The sequence below is a fragment of the Mastomys coucha genome, unplaced genomic scaffold, assembly GCF_008632895.1.
Source record: "Mastomys coucha isolate ucsf_1 unplaced genomic scaffold, UCSF_Mcou_1 pScaffold7, whole genome shotgun sequence".
Classification (NCBI taxonomy): domain Eukaryota; kingdom Metazoa; phylum Chordata; class Mammalia; order Rodentia; family Muridae; genus Mastomys; species Mastomys coucha.
The window spans coordinates 89,952,262-89,958,536 of record NW_022196913.1 but is presented as its reverse complement, the minus strand read 5'-3'; the positions used below and the strand labels follow the sequence as shown (position 1 = coordinate 89,958,536).

The window sequence follows — 6,275 nt, the reverse complement described above, 5'->3', positions numbered from 1 at the left end:
CTTTCTTTTCTTTCAATTTCAGATTCACCTTCACATCAGGAATTTTTAATGCTTGCCAATTTCTAGGCCTGGAGGCTTCTCCCCTCCAATTCTTTCTTTGCCTGACTTGTTGCTATTCAGCTTTGATCACCAGTGAAGTTTTCTCTGGGAAACCTGCTTGAAACACAATTACAGTATGTGCCCCTTCTCTTTGGCAGCAGCCATTGTCCAGCACACCAGTGTGTTTTTCTGTATGGCATTCTTCATCATATGAACCTGCAGTGTTCGTTCACATTTTTTCATGGTACAGAATGTACCTGCAGCTGGGAAAGAGTGGTCATTGATAACAAGATCCTGTCTGGGTGATGGTACCCTCAGGTCACCTTGACAGAACCTGGAATCAACTAAGTGATATGTGGCAGAACATCTGTGAGGGCTTTTCTTGATCAGGATATTTTGAAGTGAGATAACCAACCCTAAATAAATATGGGCAGTACCTTTTGGTGGCAGCCCAGAGAAAAAAGACAGTGTAAGAGGGAAAATACTCTGCTTCTTGCCTTCCTGCCTTCTGCTGGTAAGCTCACCTACCCTGTTGTGGCTGCAGCTGTTCCTCCAACCCTTCACTGATGATATTAGTGCACAGCTCCTTTGTTCTGTCAACAGTTGCTGAAGAGCAGTGGCTCTCCAGGAATCCTCCAGGCCTTCAGTACCAGATTGGGAGTAAAGAGGAAACTAGACTGGTAAGTTGAGAAGCAAATTAGGCTCTTAGTTTCTCCAATGTGAAGACAGTCATAGTTGGACTACCCAGGCCATATCATTCAAGCCAATCTAATACAGTAATACAGCTTTTTTCTTTTTTTAATTTATTTTTTATTAGATATTTTCTTTATTTACATTTCAAATGATATCCCCTTTTCCGGTTTTCCCCTCTGAAAAAAAGCCCTTATTCCTCCCCCCCCATCCCCCTGCCCACTAACCCACCCTCTCCCACTTCCAGGCTCTGGTATTCTCCTACACTGGGGCATAGAGCCTTCATAGGACCAAGGGCCTCTCCTCCCACTGATGACCTACTAGGCCATCCTCTGCTACATATGCAGCTGAAATATAGCCCTTTTCAACAGACATTCATTTTATGTATCCTGTTTCTCTAGAGCAGTGTTTCTTAGCCTCTCTGATGCTTTAATACAGTTCCTCGTGTTGTGGTAACTTCTAACCATAAAACTGTTTTTGTTGCTACTTCACAACTGTAATTTTACTACTGTTATGAATCATAATGTAAATATCTAATACACGATTCCTGTGAAAGGATTGTTTGACCTCAAAGTAGTTGTGACCCACAGGTTGAGAACCTCTGTTCTAGAGACCCTTTTTTTGGTTCTAGAGACTTCTAATAGGCACTGTATCACCACGAGTAGTTCAAGATTACATAACTCAATATGTATTTTATCTGGTATGCATAGTAATATGCACATTTTGAATGATAACCATCATAATGACATCTAGCCACATTTAATTTATTTATTTAGAGGTATGAATACAGGTGTGCCTGTGTGTGTGTTGCCAACACACACACGCATATATAGGTGCTTGTGCAGGCTAGAGGGCATCTTGCATATTGTTTACTGGGTACTGTCCACTTTTTTTTGAGACATCATCTTTTATTGGCTTAGAGCTTGCACATAGACTGTCTGACTGACCAGCAAGCCCCAGAGATTCCCACCAATCTCTGTCTCCCCAAAACTGGGATTATGAGTGTCTACCACCCTACTCTAAAACTATAATTTGTTAAGTCACTTCAGTGTACCAGGCACCAAACAATGGAGTTTAAATTTTATTTCACCTGCAAAGCACCACTAAGGAATATTCTAGCTGTATAGAGTTTTATTCTCAGAGAAATATATGAAAGGATAAGTCTGCCCTATGGTCCAGTGCATTCATTGATCCATCCTATAGGATCAGATTGTTGCCTCCTCTCTGCCTCCTAGTGTGTGTGTGTGTGTGTGTGTGTGTGTGTGTGTGTGTGTGTGTAGGGCTAACTTAACTTAGAAAAGGAGATACATTTACGCTTTGGATATGATGAAAAGTCCAGGGCTCACCTGGATGGCTCGTGATCTGAGGCAGGACCATGGTGCAGGACATCTCTAATGCAGGTGGCCAACTGACAGCACTGGGGCTCTATCCACTGTTTTGCCAAAAGCCATCTTTTCTCATCATTTACTTTTAATTGACACATACTGATTATGCATGATTTTATAGAGTACAATGTAACATTTCAGGGTATGTACCCTTTTCATAATGATAACACAGAGTATATGGTATATCTACCACCTCAGGCATTTACTGTCTCTTTGTGAGGAGGACATACAAAGTCCTAACTTCTTGTTCTTTTGAAAGGTACACTGCCATTTATGCTACTTATTCTATTATGCGATACAACACTGGAATTTGCTCTTAGTAGTAATCTTGTATCATTGGCCCATCTTTACCTATTTCATCTTCTATCTTGACATCCCTATCTCTAGGCAACTGCTAGTTCATTATCTACTTGAATGATATCCATCTATAAAGACTGCAAATGAGTAAGAATAGGGGGTTTCTGGGTTTCCTTTGTTGCTTTGTTTCTACTAATTTCCCCCAGGCTCACCCATGCTGCTGTAAATGACAGGACTTCATTCTTCTTATGGCTGAATAGTATTTCCAGGTGTTTCTACACACTGCGTTTTCTTTAGTTTATTGGTGGAAAGACATGTCAGTTGGCTCTAGTGGATAATATTGATCATCGTGCAAGAGTGAGCATCTCTTCAGCATACTGATTTCATTTTCTTTGGGTAAACAGTAGTGGGGTTGCTGCACCAGACAGTGAAGTAATGTGTTTGCTTTTCCTAGGCAGACTGCTTCAGAAGCTTTTCATAAATAAGGCACAGACACCCCAGCTTGCCTTCTTTGGGAAAGTGGAACTATTTTAAGGTTCCCAAGAAAAATAATTTATTTCTAGCCTGTTCGGCCTAGTGAAGTCTGACACACTCAACCTGTTTTTTCTCTATCAGGGAGGGACCTCTTTCTCAACCTTAAGACTTAATTGCTTGTATTCCATCCTGTGGCCTGAGTTTGGCCGGGGTCTAGATCTAAGTGAGAACTCTGTGGTTCTCCATGGTTAGCTTCAGTGTCACCATTGTGATTCTCTGATGGTGCATGCAGACCTCATGCAAGGAAGTTGGATTCGTGGTTCAAAGAAAAGTACCTTGGAAAGTATGGCCTGTTGGGAACTGGAGGAGTTAGGTGAAGTATGGTGGGAGAAATTGCTTGCCTGAGAAGTGATTAGGCACTCCATGTGCCCATTAACATTGTAGTTGTGTTACCCCACTTATAAAATCAAAAAGGCTAAGCTTTAGACCTGGTAGGCCTATCTATAATCCCAGCACTTGTGGGCAATGGTAGAAGGATTGGCATAAATTTATGGCCAGCCTGGTCTACACAGTGAGCTTCAAGCTAGCTAAGCCTACATGCTGAGAACTGATTAAAAATAAAATGATGGGTAAGAGGAATATTATAACTTAGGCCTGAAGGGGGAAAGATGCCAAGGCTACTAAGGAGTCAGAGCGTACTAATGGCTGAGCAGGAGGTTGGCTTCTACTCTGGTTCTGTCTGGAGATGTCACCATTTATTTGTACAGCAAGTTTAGGGTACCAGTCTGTAACTTGTGATTGGCATAGTTGAAATATCAACATCGTACTAAGTCTATCGCAGCTATGTTAGTCATATTACTATGACCTGCACCTTAGGAAAGTAATAGGAGAGTAAAACCTTCTCTCAGGGCAACTATTTCATGGGTAGTAGAAGCAATTTATATATCTTCTTAATTGCCATCTGATTTCTATGTCATATCAGTTGCCATCACATTCCTATAAGGCCAATGTTTTTGTTATCAGCTAAACAAAACAAAACAAGACAGAGAAAGCAAAACAAAAGCAAAAACCAACAACAAAATAATAAAAGAATGCCAAGGACTAGCCTCAGCTTGGAGAGGTTCTCAGGAAAGTGAGGAGTAAAACAAACTACTGGCAGTCAAATTTGGGTTACAAACTGATGGTCTATGTTCTGTGTTCTTTTTGTACTCTAAATACTCTGTAGATAGCTCATTGCTTGCTGATCAAAAGCCCAGTCTTTTATTTATACATCAATTCAGCCATTACCCCAGGTTCCTTTTTGATTGCCCCATGAATCAGCATTCCTTGACCCCAGCCCCTAGATTCTTAGAAAGAGAGAGCAAACACATTTTCAGAGATCTGCCTGCCTTTGTTAAGCACAGAGGATAAGATAACTGGGTTGGACCCCACCCTGAAATTACCTCTCCTATCACACCTGGGCCTAGACTTAAACTCGCTCTGTCCCAGGCTGACCTGGAACTCAGGAATCTGCCTGACTTTGTATCTGTCTGACCAGCTGACTTACAGTGCGGCTGCCTCTGCTTTTCTAGGTCTACAAAGCCCCTCATATAATTCATATTGCATCCTTATATTTTTCACAGTTGAGAAATTATGTAGTTTTGAACTCATGTTTTCAGAGTTCTTTCCCACAGCCTGCCATTTTGCTACGACATTAGTCATACCCTTGCCTCCTGGGCTCTTGCTGTCATTCACCGTGGCAGAAAGGACATTCCAAAGGAGGAACATAAAGGAAAAAAAATATTTTAAAACAAACAAGACTTATATTCACAGCATCCATTGATACTTGTGGAGACCCATGTTCTAGGGATGGGAACCATATCATGCCATCCCTGTCATGGCTGAGCAGGACTCAGCAACAAAACAAAACAAAATAAAACAAAAACCACAGATGTGACCTAATTTACATAATTAGTTAAAGGTATTAGAGTTTAATGCTCATTTGTTCAACTGCACAGCTTGTGTTGTGGCCTTTAGACACTAAAGTTTTCCCTTTTGTATCATTTTCTGCAATTGAACTATTTTTCCCTTTTGTACTTGTACATGATTTAAATAGTTAATGATTGGTTGATTATTTTCTTCTGTGGGTTTTGTTATCTACACCCATGTATTCCAACATTGATCTTATGGTGAATATTTGGACTGGATAATTTTGTTAGGAGTGGAGTCCTTTGAATAGTAAGATTCTTAGTAGCAACCCTGGATTTGACAGAGTAGCTACAACTATCATGTTGCCTTGGTCATAAAAATGTTTTTCACACATTGCTGAATCATCATGAGCCAAATATGCTGTGTTACTGACTAAACATTGACTGCATTTCCTAGCTGGATCATCAGATCTATTAAATATGACTTCAGCCTTGTAAATCAAGATGGACTTTCATATTCTCAAATGAGAAGAAGTACAAGTAATGTTTTTGGGATAATGTGAAGTCAAGACTTAGGCTTAATAAAGTATGCAGCAGGATGCCTGAGGTGTCAGTTCAAAGGTTGGGGCTTGAAATTCACCTGAAACAGGCTAAAATTTAGGCACTTGCTGACACTCAAGGGCTTTGAGCAATCGCAGCCTTCCGATAAAATACTGATTTAATATGGTTATTGCAAGAGTAGGGAACTGTTGTACCAAATATGTAGTTAGTACTGAACTAGTAGTATTATTCAATGTGGCATCAGATAGGTGGTTAATACTCAAATATTAGTGCTCAGTGTGAAGCCCACAATATCATTAATACTAAAGCAGTCATGATTCTTACTGATTCTTTCTTAAGTGATTCCATAAACATTAGACATAAACATCTATTTTTCTGAATCTCTTTAGGCTGTTGACCACTTGGGAAAGTCAGATTTTCTGAATGTTTAAATATTCTAAAGGGCCTTGGGATTTTGATAAGTGATGGTAAGGTTAATAAAACACAGTGTATTGTCTTGACCAGAAAAAATGAGAGCATGTACATATGAGCTTGCCAACCTGACTTCTTCTTCTTCTTCTTCTTCTTCTTCTTCTTCTTCTTCTTCTTCTTCTTCTTCTTCTTCTTCTTCTTCTTCTTCTTCTTCTCCTTCTCCTTCTCCTTCTCCTTCTTCTTCTTCTTCTCCTTCTCCTTCTCCTTCTCCTTCTCCTTCTCCTTCTCCTTCTCCTTCTCCTTCTCCTTCTTCTTCTTCTTCTTCTTCTTCTTCTGCTTCTTCTTCTGCTTCTTCTTCTTCTGCTTCTTCTTCTTCTTCTGCTTCTTCTTCTTCTTCTGCTTCTTCTTCTTCTTCTGCTTCTTCTTCTTCTGCTCCTGCTCCCCCTCCTCCTCCTCCTGCTTCTTCTTCTTCTTCTTCTTCTTCTTCTTCTTCTTCTTCTTCTTCTTCTTC

At 40.3% G+C, this 6,275-nt stretch overlaps 1 long non-coding RNA gene across 1 annotated transcript in view; it reads left to right on the top strand.

Moving 5' to 3' along the window:
* The first annotated feature begins 654 nt into the window (after window positions 1–654).
* The window catches only part of LOC116082384, a 10,991-nt gene continuing 5,370 nt past the window's right edge, over window positions 655–6,275 (top strand). Inside the window, exon 1 of the long non-coding RNA XR_004115271.1 lies at window positions 655–719. This is a non-coding gene — a long non-coding RNA (uncharacterized LOC116082384). The remainder of the gene's footprint in view (window positions 720–6,275) is intronic.